This window comes from Arachis duranensis, chromosome 10 (assembly GCF_000817695.3).
Source record: "Arachis duranensis cultivar V14167 chromosome 10, aradu.V14167.gnm2.J7QH, whole genome shotgun sequence".
NCBI lineage: Eukaryota > Viridiplantae > Streptophyta > Magnoliopsida > Fabales > Fabaceae > Arachis > Arachis duranensis.
Window position 1 is genome coordinate 83,500,869 of NC_029781.3, and position 15,523 is coordinate 83,516,391.

The following is a 15,523-nucleotide window of genomic DNA, read 5'->3' on the forward strand; positions in this document are numbered from 1 at the left end:
CCAAGATAGAGGGAACTTCTCAACAAGATACTCATTCAGATAGAAAGGAAACTCCTCGGGCACACTCCTCACCTTAACATACATGGTTTTAAAATCCTTAAAAGAAGACTTGTAAAGACCGAAAATAGCACGACGAGGATAACTACTAAGATTAACCCAAAGACCTCGGTTAACCCCTTTAGCCTGGAACAAAGAGAAGAACAACCGAAGAGAGGGCGGCTGCTCAAGGAATTTCATCAACACCTCAAAGGCCCTTACAAACCTCTAGGAATTCGGGTGAAGTTGACTAGGAGCACAGTTTAACCAGTAAAGCACACCACACTCAAAGTCAGTAAAAGGAACCCTAACTCCCAACTCAGTAAACAAACAACTGTACATATAGAAGTAAGCCCAGTCATCACGGCAATGGAAAACCCGGTCACCAACATCACAAGGAAGTATTTATATCCTTATATCACTACCGCTCCTAACCCAAACATTCGAACCCAGCACGTCAACGGACTCCTTATCACTAATATGAGACACATACTCCTTAACCCTAGAATCAACCCAACCATACAAATCCCCCTCACCCACATCAGGCTTTTTATCTTCCATAAAACAAGGTACAGAGAACCAAAATTAAGAAAGGAAGAAGGAAGAAATGAAGACATGAATTATCACTCACCTTTCTTGCTCATTTCTCCAAAACGCAAAAGTACCTAACACAAAAAAACTAGGGAAAGCAAGCACGTTTATTACATAGTGAAAAAGCAGTTACATATGAAACGTTACCCTTTGATCCAAACCATCAGAAAACCCACGATCAACAATCAGCAAATCAAACGGTCAGGGACTCCTTGAAACTCGCAGCACAATCAAATCAATCATTCATTAATGCACGAAGAACAACGCAGGCATTAAATGCTACAGACAGTTTCAAAAAACAACGTGCCAAAACTAAGACGAGCTCGGGGGCTGTAAGGAACATACACAACAAATATAGCGACCGAGGACTTCGCCATCCAGGGTGTACAAGCTCGCCTTAGTCCTGTCTAAACCAAGGTAAGCTTGGGGGCTATGATACGTCACCCATATCCTCGGTCACCCAAAGTACTCGGCACGCAAATTTCTGAGGCTGGCATCACGTCAACCAAGCTCGGAACGTGAGCAGATAAGCTCGGCCTCACCCATTCGAATAATAAGACACGTGCTCAACAAAACCTAATCACCAAAACAGAATATCATAACCAACCTACAAACTAAGACTTATCCATAGGAAACGGTAAAACAATCCCTATAAAGCCGAACTAATATTCTCGGCTGAGGATCAGGTTCCACTACCAGTTTTCACATTCACTTATTCACTCTCACTTAACTACTCTCTCTCTCTTAATATTATCACTAACTTGAGCATCGGAGTATCTTTTGCAGATATTCCCGCCGCGGTGTTTGATCTTGGCCGACGTAAAGCTCTTCCTTTCGGTTGATGACTAACCCGGAAGCGCTTAAACTCGGCCTCCCCAGTATTCAGACGAACCAGATAGTATAGATGGTCATTCTTTCATTCGCTTTAAAATGTCTATAGTTTGTTATTTTTTAAAAAAATAAAAAGTATTTAATAACTAAAATAAATTAACCAAAAAATTATGAATGAAAAGTTCAAAGAAATTTAGTGCTGATTATTATCTCATTAAGTCATTAAGAGTAATATGACACTTAACTAAACCAAGATTATCTATTAAAAAATAAAGAACTTATCATTTTTTTGTTTTTTAGTTGTTTACTGTATTTTCTAGTTCTATTAATTAAGAATTAATTCGCTGTCAATCTAAATTTTATTTCAAAATTTGTCACCGATTAATAAATTGTTATATACATAAAAAAAATTTAAATTTCAAACATTTATTTCAACAAATGGGCAAATAAACCGTCATGATTCATCGAATCGCAATTAAACCAAAGTATATTTATAAGGAACATATCAAAAAGACGAATATTAATGAAAGATATTTGATTATATCTTTCTATAAACATTTTGAGGCAAACAAAATAATAGCAAAATAATAGCAAATTTGGCCATCATGTGTGATGGGTATGCCAATTAATGATGATATATATTCATTATCACTGTTTCATTGCAAATAGAAAAAGATGTGATCATTGTTCTTAATTAGAATGAAAGTGCAATTAGAGGAATGGATGAACAAGCACTTGTTAAATTATTTTGTTCTTATACTCGTTATATAATCTATGTCGTTATACAGGTTGCGTTTGTTTGTATATTTGGATATTAAGATACAGATACAGAAATACAAAATTATATTCAATAGAAGAAATATAATTAAATAAAAATTATATTTTTCTTTCTAGATGTTTTGAATAAAAAAATAAAAATAAATTAGACTTTTATAATTTATTTTAATTTATTATAAAATAAAATATAAAAATACTAATTTTTGTGTTTTTGTCTTTTATATTTTATTTTCAAGATGTTTACTACGGTACGATGATAAATTAATATGTACCAATGCGTTTAAAATGTGGACAAATAACAATAAAACAAGTGAAATTTAATTTTCCACGTCAGCATTTAATTTTTTCTTTTTTAAATATATAATATATCACCACTTTTACTAAAACACCATTTTAATTAAATAAAAATAAAAATAAATTTTATTTAATTTTAATAAAAAGACTTAAACATTCTTCCTTTATTTGATTAGACAAAAATACCCTTTGAATGCCCCTATCTTAACAGCTTCTCCCCTAAACCCTAGCTTCTCCACCACCGCCGCAAGGACTACCGCCGTCCGTCGCTCTCAGGCACTACCATCGTCGTCTGGTCGTCCGTGCTTCTTCCTCCTTCAAGAATCGCAGCTTCTTCTTCCTCAACCTCGGGGCGTCAATTCATGGTATTCATCTGCTCCATCGCGCTCCTGCCGCCATCCGTCGGGCGCTCAGTCACCATCGTCTTCGTCTGGTCATCGCAGATTCTTCCAACCCACCACCGTCTTTTGAGTTGTGTTCGTCGCCTGGCCTCTGTCTCCGTCACGATTCTGCCCCCCTCTTCTCAGACTGCTCAGTAGAAAAATCCATCTCCATTCCAGTTTCCTTCCTTCGAGTTCAGAGAGCAGAAGCTCAACCAAGAAAAAACCTTAAACTTCGACGGTCAATATGTACCCGAAGCCATGCATCATATCCCTCCAACTCCTTCCATGGCTACTGCAAGAGAAGAAGCTGAGAATGTTATGTTTGGTGCTTTGGATAATCTCTTTGCTAATACAAAGATTAAGCCTAAGGATATTGGTGTTCTTGTTGTGAATTGCAGTTTGTTTAACCCAACTCCTTCACTTTCTGCAATGATTGTGAACAAGTACAAGCTTAGGGGTAACATTAGAAGCTTCAATTTGGGTGGTATGGGTTGTAGTGCAGGAGTTATAGCCATTGATCTTGCTAAGGACATGCTTCAAGTTCATAGGAACACTTATGCTGTTGTTGTTAGCACTGAGAACATTACTCAGAATTGGTACTTTGGGAACAAGAAATCTATGCTGATCCCAAATTGTTTGTTCCGTGTTGGTGGTTTTACTGTTTTGTTGTCCAACAAAGGCTCTGTTAAGAGAAGAGCAAAGTACAAGCTTGTTCATGTTGTGAGGACTCATAAGGGTGCTGATGATAAAGCTTTCAGGTGTGTGTATCAAGAACAAGATGATGATGGCAAAACTGGTGTTTCTCTCTCAAAGGATCTTATGGCTATTGCTGGTGGGGCTTTGAAGACTAACATCACAAACTTTGGGGCCTCTTGTTCTTCCAATAAGTGAACAGCTTCTGTTCTTTGCTACTTTGGTTGTTAAGAAGCTTCTGAATGCAAAAGTGAAGCCTTATATACCTGATTCCAAGCTTGCATTTGATCATTTCTGCATTCATGCTGATGGGAGAGCTGTGATTGATGAGCTTGAGAAGATTCAGCTTCTGCATATGCATGTTGAGGCTTCTAGAATGACACTTCACATATTTGGAAACACTTCTTCAAGCTCTATTTGGTATGAGCTGGCATACACTGAAGCTAAGGGAAGAATGAGGAAGGGGAATAGGGTGTGGCAGGTTGCATTTGGAAGTGGATTTAAGTGTAACAGGGCAGTGTGGCAGGCACTTAGGCATGTCAAGGCTTCACCCAAGTCTCCTTGGGAAGATTGCATTCATAGGTATCCAGTGCAGGTTGTTACATAGCTTTAATTTCTGCTACTATCTCTGGTACACATAGCAAAAGCCAATAATCAATCCTATTCAAGGAGATAATAGATAATGTCTCAGCTGTTTAATCATCACTTTAAAAGCCTATTTTTGTTGTTATTTTTAATTATTCTAATGCTTCTGTTTTAGTTACTTAATCCTTAAATTAATATTTATGGTTCTCATGTTAAAGAGTAGTGTTTTATTTTTACATGTTGGTTACAACTTTTGTGGGACTTGGTTTCTAAAAAGGGATACTTTTAGTACTTAAAAGCTGTACATTTTGCAGATAACAAGGAAAAAGATTTTTCACATGAACAGTACTGCCAATTCATAGAGGGTGGCATCAAAATCTCTTTTTTCCAATTAAGTTAAGCATTGTCAAAAGTGCAAGTGATAGTAACAAAGAAAGTTACAAATTTAACTCAGATAGATCATAGATGCATTCTAGCTTTTTTCCAATTAAGCTAAGCCTTGCTATCATGTATGAGATGCTACTAAGTTTGGTTAATCACTGTAGTCATCAAACATTTTGCTAAGTTAGGCATCGTTTTTCCTTCTGGTAATTTTTTTTGTTGTGCCAACTGGAAGAAAACCTGTCTCTGTTCCTGTACCTTTCTTTTTTTCTTTTTGTTCTTCTTGGGTTTGATGTAAAGGCACCATTTCCCCACTAAATTGGCATTCACTACCTTGTGCCCCACCTAATCAGTTCAGATGGTTTTTTCCTTAACATACTCTATACTTGTATCTAACTAATCTAAGTACCTTGTAGTATGAAAATGTTTTAACCTTGGAGTACATATGAGTATGTACTCAACAATATTTGAGAGGCCTAAACTAATGGTAGTATGCATGTGTTTTGTACATGATGATTCTGAAACTGTTGCAATGATCAAGGAATTGTTGGAGACTCGTATTCGGCCGACTGTTCAAGATGATGGTGGAGACATTGAATATCGAGGATTTGATCCGTAAGTTCTTAATAGTTTGTTATTTTGGTTTTGAAGCACAAGGATGAAACTTTTAGGAAGAGCATCCAACTACGGGCACTATAGAATTATATTTGTACCAAGTTAATTTATTTATTGTGGTTTTTATCTAGGGATACTGGAATAGTAAAACTTAAGATGCAAGGAGCATGTAGTGGGTGCCCAAGCTCTTCGGTGACTTTGAAATCCGGCATTGAAAATATGTTGATGCATTATGTACCTGAGGTAACAAGTTCTGGGATATCTTCTTGTGCTGAAATTAATTCTTATTTCCTTCTGGACTATGCTTATACTTAGAAACAAACTTTGTTCTGCCCTTCCAGTTTTTTTATGTTTTGTTTGTTTTTTTTTTAAAGAAAAAGAGCAACAGCTTTGTTTTTGGTATGCTTGGAAACCAAAATTTATAGTGTGCCAGTAACTTTGTTTTTGTAAGAAATTGCATCTTCCCAGAATCTTATAAGCTGTTGAAAATGGTTGGACTATTTTAATTATAGTGCAGAAATTTTTTGTTATAACTAGTAATGTAAGTTTATCCCATTTTTGCTTTGTTAATTGCCTGTAGCTTCTGGAGAGTAAGATACAGGAGGCGAGATCAAAGAAGAATACTCTAAAAGCAAGAGCTCAATCTGCAAAGTTTGTCCAAACCATTTTCTGATTGACTCGCATTTTATTACAGTCTATTCTTAATCCCTTTTAATCCTGGTTTTTGATTTATGTAATAAATGTAACTCTTTAATTTTGTTCATCTAATTCTGAGTCATGTTAAATATTGTAAAAGGGGAGTATAGATTCTGAAAAAAACTCAGTGGGTAATTTTGAGTCATCTAACTCCACTGTTTATATGCACGCTTTTATAGTCCTCTATCATTACTCAATATGATATAAAACCAAATTAACAAAAATGGGTTCAAGACACAAGACTGAACTCACAGATTTGTCTTGAAATAAGACAAGTTCTTGCTTACATTTTCTGTTCAACAGAACAACCAAAGCAATAATTGAGACTAGTTAATAGAGCTCCAATAAAAGATACTGCCACAGTAGTTAATAAAATTTTGAATTGAATCTAAATTTAAATTTCTCATCAAATTTATGCCTGGAAGGAAAAATATACAACATATTATCGCTAAAATGGAATAACTACATTAACTACATTCCTAATTTTTCTTCATTAGATATATAACTATATGCTTTCTATTAGACTAAATGAAAATAAGGATTGGCCTTATGAAATTGGACCCTATAACACGAGGAGGAAAAGAACTGGCCTAAATACAGGCAAATACAAATTACAATGGCAGTGGGATGGATCCTCTGAGTGATTTTCAAAACTATCTTGGAGATTTTGAAGAGATACATCTCCCACATGAAACTAACTTCAGCAATGCTCTTGGTTTTTGGGTTCGAATTTTCAAGTGAGACAGCTGCCAATGCAATTAAATAAATCAATAATGTGTATAGTAATCAAAGCAAATGCAAAACAAAATCTAAAAATATGCACTTTCACCAACACAATCACAACATATGAAGCTGAAGCATAAAAACTACAAACATATGCATCAAAAAAAAGTTTCTCCTGTTTCTGGGTTTTCAATGATTTGTTTACCTATAAGTGTTGAACACTTGAAGTTCTTATAAAGCCTAGAAGAATTTATACATTCCCAAGTGATACATGATTCTACAAATAATAACAATAATATATCAAATATAAGATTTGGGATTTTTCACAAATATTTTAAAGCTTTTGAGCAATAGACACCCATATTTCTGTGATAAATAAAAGTGCTCCCTGTTTATGCTCAACTTAAATTTATATACAGTTATATTTAGGCAGCAGCAGTAAGAACCAGAAACTCCTAAGAGAGCATCGAGTGTTGTAGCAAAGTTAATGGGACTGGAAGAACTCCCATATTGCACACAAGCTTGTGATACTTCTTCGCAGATGTCTTGCATGAGTGATGGATATAACCAACACCAAAGTCCAGTTTCCCCCATAACAAGAAACCAGTGCTTTGGGACTTCTAGAAGGGACAATGCCTTAATCGAAAATTCATGATTTTCACTTGAACCAATCCCATGGAGGCAACCTGATGCAAGCCAAGATTCTGATTTACAAGTTTCCAAGGGAAGTGAGACTTTGACAACAGCTTCAAAACCCTCCCACTCTGTATATGGTGAAATTGAGAAAAGGATTGCAGATCTTCAGTTTAAAAATTCAGGAAAGGATCTCAGAGCCCTTAAGCAGATTCTGGAAGTAATGCAGAGATACAAAGATTCACTAGATATTACAAGAGACCAGGAAACAAATTACCCTTCTGACAGAGGTCTGAGTGAAAGCTCGAAACTACAGACCCCAAGACAACAGACCAACCCAACATTTGTCACTGATGATATTTCAAGTTCACCCCGAGGTAGAAAGTTTCCAATTATCATCATGAAGCCAGCACAAATCTCAATAAAATTCAATGTCGCTACCAAAGAAATGACTAATGGCAAATCAGGCTGCATCAAGTTTTCTACCAATGATCCCAAAGATGGAAGATTGCTTGATTATATTGAAAGTCAAACAGCAAAAGGAACCAGTTTAACGAATCCTTTTAGTCAACGCTTCCATTCTGCAGATAAGAGTAAAATGAAGAAAACTTCAAAATTAATGCAAGCCTCAAAAGTCCCTCAGGTCATCAATGGACAGGACATCAATAACTCCAGCCATACAGCAGAGACTAGAAGCCCAAGAGTACAAAATAAGTTCGGTTTTGAGAAGCGTTCACCTACAAACCAAGCATCAGAGTCCAAAAGTAAAAAAAGACAACACAAGCAATCATCAGAGTCATTGTCCCTAAGTTCCACTCCTAAGCAAAAAGTTTGTACCTTGCAGCAAAAAAATGAAGGCTTCAGCAAGATCCGGTGTTAAAAGAGGAACTTTAAGCATCAAGTTGGTGTTATTTCCTCCAATGTTGACAGCAACAGAAGTATGGATTCTCACCGTGACATAGAGGGCACCCAAGCTGATCATTCTGAAAGCAACAACAGCATTTCCATTCAACAGGTGACTCACATGAATCAAAAATGTAAGTATTTCTTCCTCCCATTATACAATGGTTGCCCATAAGCATAACGTACTGGGTTTAATATTCTTTCATTGATCAGACTGCTACAAAGGAGCTAAGCAAGGAAAGTGCTACGGTCATGATAACAGTTAATTCAGAACAACAAAGTCCAGTTTCTGTTCTTGATCTGTAATTTTACAGTGAAGACCCACCTTCTCCAATTAAAAAGAAGACAGAAACCTCAAAAGATTTAGGTATATTCTACACTTAATTTTTTGTGATATTCACATAAAATCATCTATAGGAAAGGAGTTTGGATTACATTTTAACTCTTTCATATTTACATTTCTACAGATGAAGCTTTAGCCACTCCTGATAACATAGGGCATGCATTGGACCTTCCTCTTTCATTCAATAACACAAAAGCCAAAAGAGTATAAAAGAACTAAATTTCAATCTCCAAAAGAGTATAAATTCATACATAGTCAAATGGAGACATTAAATAATCTGGCAAACAAATACCAACACAAACGTAAACAAAATATAATGTCGTATGTCACTAGACGGCTCATATGCCCACAAGAAAATAATAAAAAAATAATAATAAATATCCTATGTTGCAAATCTAATCTTGAGGAAATTCATAATCGTTATGATGGTGATTATCATTCAGCTTATTAAGATTTTCAATGGCATTATTTTTGACCGTATAGCTGATCGTATTATGAATCTTTAACACGAGTGAGACTACAATCTTCATGCGAACCCCATCATCCACCTAATAAAATTTGAATAATTACACATTAGGCTTAACTACTTAAATATAAAAGAAAGAACGAAGGAAAAGATTAGTGCATAACATTACCTTTATGTTAAAATAATCATCTTCAAAATAAGTTATCATCCAACTGGCAACCCACACAGCCGCGTCACTCCTACATATCGAGGAAGCTATATTAGAGTATTATATAATTGCATGAATTTCATATCAATAACTACTAATTATACGATCTTACGATCCAGCTTCGAGGGTCGGAAGGCCTTCCGGCTCTTCAAATTCAAATTGTGAAGAAATCAGATTTAGAGTGGTCTCAAAGTCATAGAATGAACGATCTTCCAATACCTCGTCCAAATAAATGGCCTGTTTATGTCTATGTTAGAGTTTGTTTTTTTAGTCATATATGTAGATAATTAACAAAAAAAAGGAAAATATAGTTACTAATTTCAAGGTTGTCCTCTTTCGCTTGAGCTGTTTCTCAATGGGTAATGGGTCTAGCAAAATGATTTGTCCTTTAACACGATCAATCACTACGAGGTACCAGTGTTCATGACCTTCGTCAGTAGTTTCAGATACAGGGATAAAGACCTAATCAAGAGAAAGTCATTTTAGTTATTAAAATTATTTTATGCCAATATTTGCTAATATGAATTTAAAATGATATAAACTTACTCTTTTTAAGCAGTCAACTTTGCCCAAATAAACATATGTGATACAAAGCGGCAGACTTTTAGGATCCAATTTTGTCTTCTCTGACAGCTACATTATTTCAGCCACTAGTTTATATGCGCAATACAAATAACAACTACCAATATTATTTTAGTATACACTCCTATATACTTACCGCAAAAGTTGTGGGTAAAAACCAATAACCAGTTTCTCTGGTCAACTCTATGCTCATCATATCTGCAACTAAGTCTAGCACAAGAGAAACGATTGGCTTTTCTGGCATCAAGCTCCTGAATACATCTCTGTGAGCTGTAAACTCTAAAATTACTTTATCCTCCTTGTAGCTGCCAAAGATAATTTAACATAAATAAAAATAGCTAAACAAATCAACAACACCGTTAACAAATAAAATTCTAATTGAGCTAATAATAATAATAATAATAATAATAATAATAATAATAATAATAATAATAATAATAAACTACTTATTACTTAGTACTCACACGAGGTAGCTCTAATCCAGGAATATTAATTGGAGCAAGTGAATTTGTTCTTTTTTTAGCAATGGACAGATCTGTCTTGGCCTTCTTAATACAGCATAGCAACAATGAATTATTCGACGCACTACTTTGTTGGTTAAGAGTCTTAGAATTGGAACCAAAGACATTAAACACCATAGAGGGAGAGCTGACATTATTTTTCAAACGTTGAACAAGAGATTGGACTATTTAGGTCAATTGCTCAACAGAATTAGCTAATGAGTCTAAAGACACTCTGTCCTTCAATGATGGATTAGGTTCACTGTAACATTAGAACATTGCATGCAGGGTCAAAATCTCATTTTATTCACTGTGAAAAAACCCAAGTCCATATAGCTTTTACATAAAAGAATACAAAAATATAATTAACATGAAGAATATGTACAACTAACTGAAAGAGAAATTGGGTCATATAGCTTTTATCACCCATTTTCAACAAAAATACCAATATTTTTTTCATATAAAAAAAATACCAATACTTTTTGTTGTCTAAAGAGAAATATAATTGATAATAACAAAATAATTTCACTTATTCTAATAAAATAAAATACTAAAATGTTAAAATAATAAAAAAAAAGGATGGAAAGAGAAAGAAAGAGAGGAATGGTTTGCAAAGGCTGGCCATGTGCTGTTGCGTACAGTATCTAGAGACTATAATGCATCTATGATCTATCCGAGTTAAATTTGTAACTTTTTTTGTTACTATCACTTGCACTTTTGACAATGCTTAGCTTAATTGGAAAAAATAGATTTTGATGCCACCCTCTATGAATTGGCAATACTGTTCATGTGGAAAATCTTTTTCCTTGTTATCTGCAAAATGTACAACTTTTAAGTACTAAAAGTATCCCTTTTTAGAAACCAAGTCCCACAAAAGTTGTAACCAACATGTAAAAATAAAACACTACTCTTTAACATGAGAACCATAAATATTAATTTAAGGATTAAGTAACTAAAACAGAAGCATTAGAATAATTAAAAATAACAACAAAAATAGGCTTCTAAAGTGATGATTGAACAGCTGAGACATTATCTATTATCTCCTTGAATAGAATTGATTATTGGCTTATGCTATGTGTACCAGAGAGAGTAGCAGAAATTAAAGCTATGTAACAACCTGCACTGGATACCTATGAATGCAATCTTCCCAAGGAGACTAGGGTGAAGCCTTGACATGCCTAAGTGCGTGCCACACTGTCCTGTTACACTTAAATCCACTTCCAAATGCAACCTGCTACACCCTATTCCCCTTTCTCATTCTTCCCTTGGCTTCAGTGTATGCCAGCTCATACCAAATAGAGCTTGAAGAAGTGTTCCCAAATTTGTGAAGTGTCATTCTAGAAGCCTTAACATGCATAGGCAGAAGCTGAAGATTCTTCTCAAGCTCATCAATCACAGCTCTCCCATCAGCATGAATGCAGAAATGATCAAATGCAAGCTTGAAATCAGGTATATAAGGCTTCACTTTTGCATTCAGAAGCTTATTAACAACCAAAGTAGCAAAGAACAGAAGCTGTTCACTTATTGGAAGAACAAGAGGCCCCAAAGTTGTGATGTTAGTCTTCAAAGCCCCACCAGCAATAGCCATAAGATCCTTTGAGAGAGAAACACCAGTTTTGCCATCATCATCTTGTTCTTGATACACACACCTGAAAGCTTTATCATCAGTACCCTTATGAGTCCTCACAACATGAACAAGCTTGTACTTTGCTCTTCTCTTAACAGAGCCTTTGTTGGACAACAAAATAGCAGAACCACCAACACGGAACAAACAATTTGGGATCAGCATAGATTTCTTGTTCCCAAAGTACCAATTCTGAGTAATGTTCTCAGTGCTAATAACAACAGCATAAGTGTTCCTATGAACTTGAAGCATGTCCTTAGCAAGATCAATGGCTATAACTCCTGCACTACAACCCATACCACCTAAATTGAAGCTTCTAATGTTACCCCTAAGCTTGTACTTGTTCACAATCATTGTAGAAAGTGAAGGAGTTGGGTTAAACAAACTGCAATTCACAACAAGAACACCAATATCCTTAGGCTTAATCTTTGTATTAGCAAAGAGATTATCCAAAGCACCAAACATAACATTCTCAGCTTCTTCTCTTGCAGCAGCCATGGAAGGAATTGGAGGGATATGATGCATGGCTTCGGGTACATACTGACCGTCGAAGTCTAAGGTTTTTTTCTTGGTTGAGCTTCTGCTCTCTGAACTCGAAGGAAGGAAACTTGAATGGAGATGGATTTTTCTACTGAGCAGTGTGAGAAGAGGGGGGCAGAATCGTGACGGAGACAGAGGTCAGGCGACGAACACAACTCAGAAGACGGTGGTGGGTTGGAAGAATCTGCGACGACCTGACGAAGACGATGGTGACTGAGTGCCCGACGGACGGCGGTAGGAGGGCGATGGAGCAGATGAATACCAGAAACTGACGCGCCGAGGTTGAGGAAGAAGAAGCTGCGATTCTTAAAGGAGGAAGAAGCACGGACGACCAGACGATGTTGGTAGTGCCTGAGAGCGACGGACGGCGGCAGTCCTTGCGGCGGTGATGGAGAAGCTAGGGTTAAGGGGAGAAGCTGTTAAGATAGGGGTATTCAAAGGGTATTTTTGTCTAATCAAATAAAGGAAGGATGTTTAAGTCTTTTTATTAAAATTAAATAAAATTTATTTTTTATTTTTATTTAATTAAAATGGTGTTTTAGCAAAAGTGGTGATATATTATATATTTAAAAAAAATTAAATGCTGACGTGGAAAATAAATTCAACTTGTTTTATTGTTATTTGTCCACATTTTAAACATATCGGTACGTATTAATTTATCATCGTACCGTAGCAAACACCTATTTTCAATATCTTATCTTATCCAATTCTCAAAACTAAACACAGTCATATAGAATTAAGTCTCGTACTTTATAAAATTAACAAAAATGAGTGCAAATAATATAAAGGTGAATTCTATGGTGTCTAACTTTTGTCTAATTTATTTTTTATGACAATTTTTGAATATTTAATAATTATTTATTTTTATATTTTTAAAATTAAATATTAATTTTTAATCCTTTTTAGTAAGTTAGACAAACTTTTTGTAGCAATCATCTAACATAAATCAAAATAAACACCTCATGTATTCAATAGATAGAAAGACACACATATACATAAGACTTGTTTGATATGATTTTACAAGGTAAGCAAAAGGCATCACTTTTTTTCAGGATGCTTCAACCTGTTGTGTCTAATTTGTTCTTCATCTCTTCTTTATATCCCTTTTTATTTGCTTTAGTAGCCCTTCAACTATAAGGTGGGTCCTTGGAAGTTCCTAAAGCATTGTACTGATTCACAAGTTCATTCATATACCCTTTAAAGTTTTAGGTTTAATTTTTTTATTAATATAAAATAATTTACAGTGTTAATAAATAAAGCAATTAAAGGTTACCTATGAATGCTAAATAGTTAATTAATTACTATAATAATTATTCACAACTATTTATTTTATTTTTTATTAAAGAAAATTATAAAATTAATTCACACTATTACAATAAATCTATAAGGTTGCGTATAAAAAGGAGAATCAGATTGATAGACTGAAATTGAAATACAGAAAGTCAGAGACTGATAAATAGAGATAAAATTAAATTTTTATATTATATTTAATGTTAATATATTGAATTGAGTTATGTCTCAATATTATATTTAATTTAAGATAAATATTAAAATTAAAAAATAAATTTAGAATTTATAAAATTAAAAGTAAATATTTAAAAAAATATATTAAAATTTTAATTTCTGTCCCAAAAAATTTTAATTCTCTAAATTTTCATTTTTTAAAAATATTAAAAGAGCTAAATTTTAGTTTTAAATTCTCATTATTAAAACTCTCATATCCGATAATGGAAGTGCAACATTCACAATTCATTCAACAGCATATATGCATTTATTCTTAGCCATAATCATGGCTCCGCCGTAACACGGCAATAATCCAGCCATCCGGCCCATGGTTAAATCCATAACCAGCCACCCGGCTCACGGTTAAATCCATAACCAGCCGTTTCATTAACAATTACGGTCTTTCGGCCCATGGCATAACAAGCACTTCCACCACCACCCTCCGCCTCTCACATAATCATCTTTGATCCTCATTGATCATTCATTTTTCCCTTGCTTCACTCGCAAGTTAGCACATCCCCTAGCTCCTCTTCCTATTGCTAGGCATATCATAATGATTTAAGACATAAATGGTGAGATCAGAGGCTTAGAAGCATGAGATTTGGCTTTTAAAACTCAAAAATCAACTTTGGGATAAAAACAGGGCCACGCATACGCGCACTCCACGCGCACGCGTGGATGGCCACAAAACTCATCGACGCGTATGCGTCATGCACGCTAACGCGTGGATTGAAAATTAGCCAATCGATGCGCACGCGTCAACCACGCGTACGCGTGGGTACTCTCGTGTCCTAGGCACAAAACTGGCACAGTTCAGGTACAACCCTCTGGAAAATGGCTGAGCATTGTGTGCAGCACATCGGCGCGCCCGCGCACACCACGTGCACACATGGATGGCGCTTTCTAGAAGAACGGTGCGTACGCGCCAAGTGCATCTACGCGCGGGGGATTATTCTGCTAAAATTTTTCTAAGTTAAAAGCTGCAGAATTCACCGATTCAACCCCCAATCTTCCGACGGACATAACTTTCTCATTTTAAATCGTTTTTCACTCGTTCTTCGAACTGCATGGACATCCCGGATCCAATTTCATTTCTAAATAGATTTGGCATAAAATGGAGATCTGTATTCCAAGTTATGTCCCGTCAAAGTATGCCCAAAAACCAAGTTTTCATAAAAACCTCAAAGTGCCATTTTCAAAACAAGCCATTTTCAGTTCTTTTCAAAATCAATCAAAACATGCCAATTTCATCCCTTTTCTTTGAAATCTACCAAAACATATCAAATTCAATATCAAGCCTCCTCAACTCACACATTGACACTTTACCACAATTTACAAAATCACTATCCCATCATTTTAACCCACTTTACCCAAGTGGTTCAAACCCAAACACATTGACATATCATATACTCTTCCTCATGCCAATTTTCAACAACACCAATTCCAATAAATCATCATTGTACACAATCAATATCATACTCAACATCAACATGGCTCAACCCACAATTCAACCATAACCAATCATCGAGCATATATCACAACATGCATATTTCTCATACATCATACCATCAAGGCATCAATAATCATCATCACATATATGACCACATCATATATTT

The 15,523-nt window shown here is 35.2% G+C and overlaps 2 pseudogenes; one reads left to right on the plus strand and one right to left on the minus strand.

Annotated features, from left to right (window-relative positions):
• Positions 1-2,908: 2,908 nt before the first annotated feature.
• On the plus strand, positions 2,909-5,880 carry LOC107470523 (3-ketoacyl-CoA synthase 4-like; annotated as a pseudogene).
• A 5,373-nt stretch (positions 5,881-11,253) lies between these two features.
• Positions 11,254-12,623, minus strand: LOC107470524 (3-ketoacyl-CoA synthase 4-like; annotated as a pseudogene).
• Between the last annotated feature and the right edge of the window lie 2,900 nt (positions 12,624-15,523).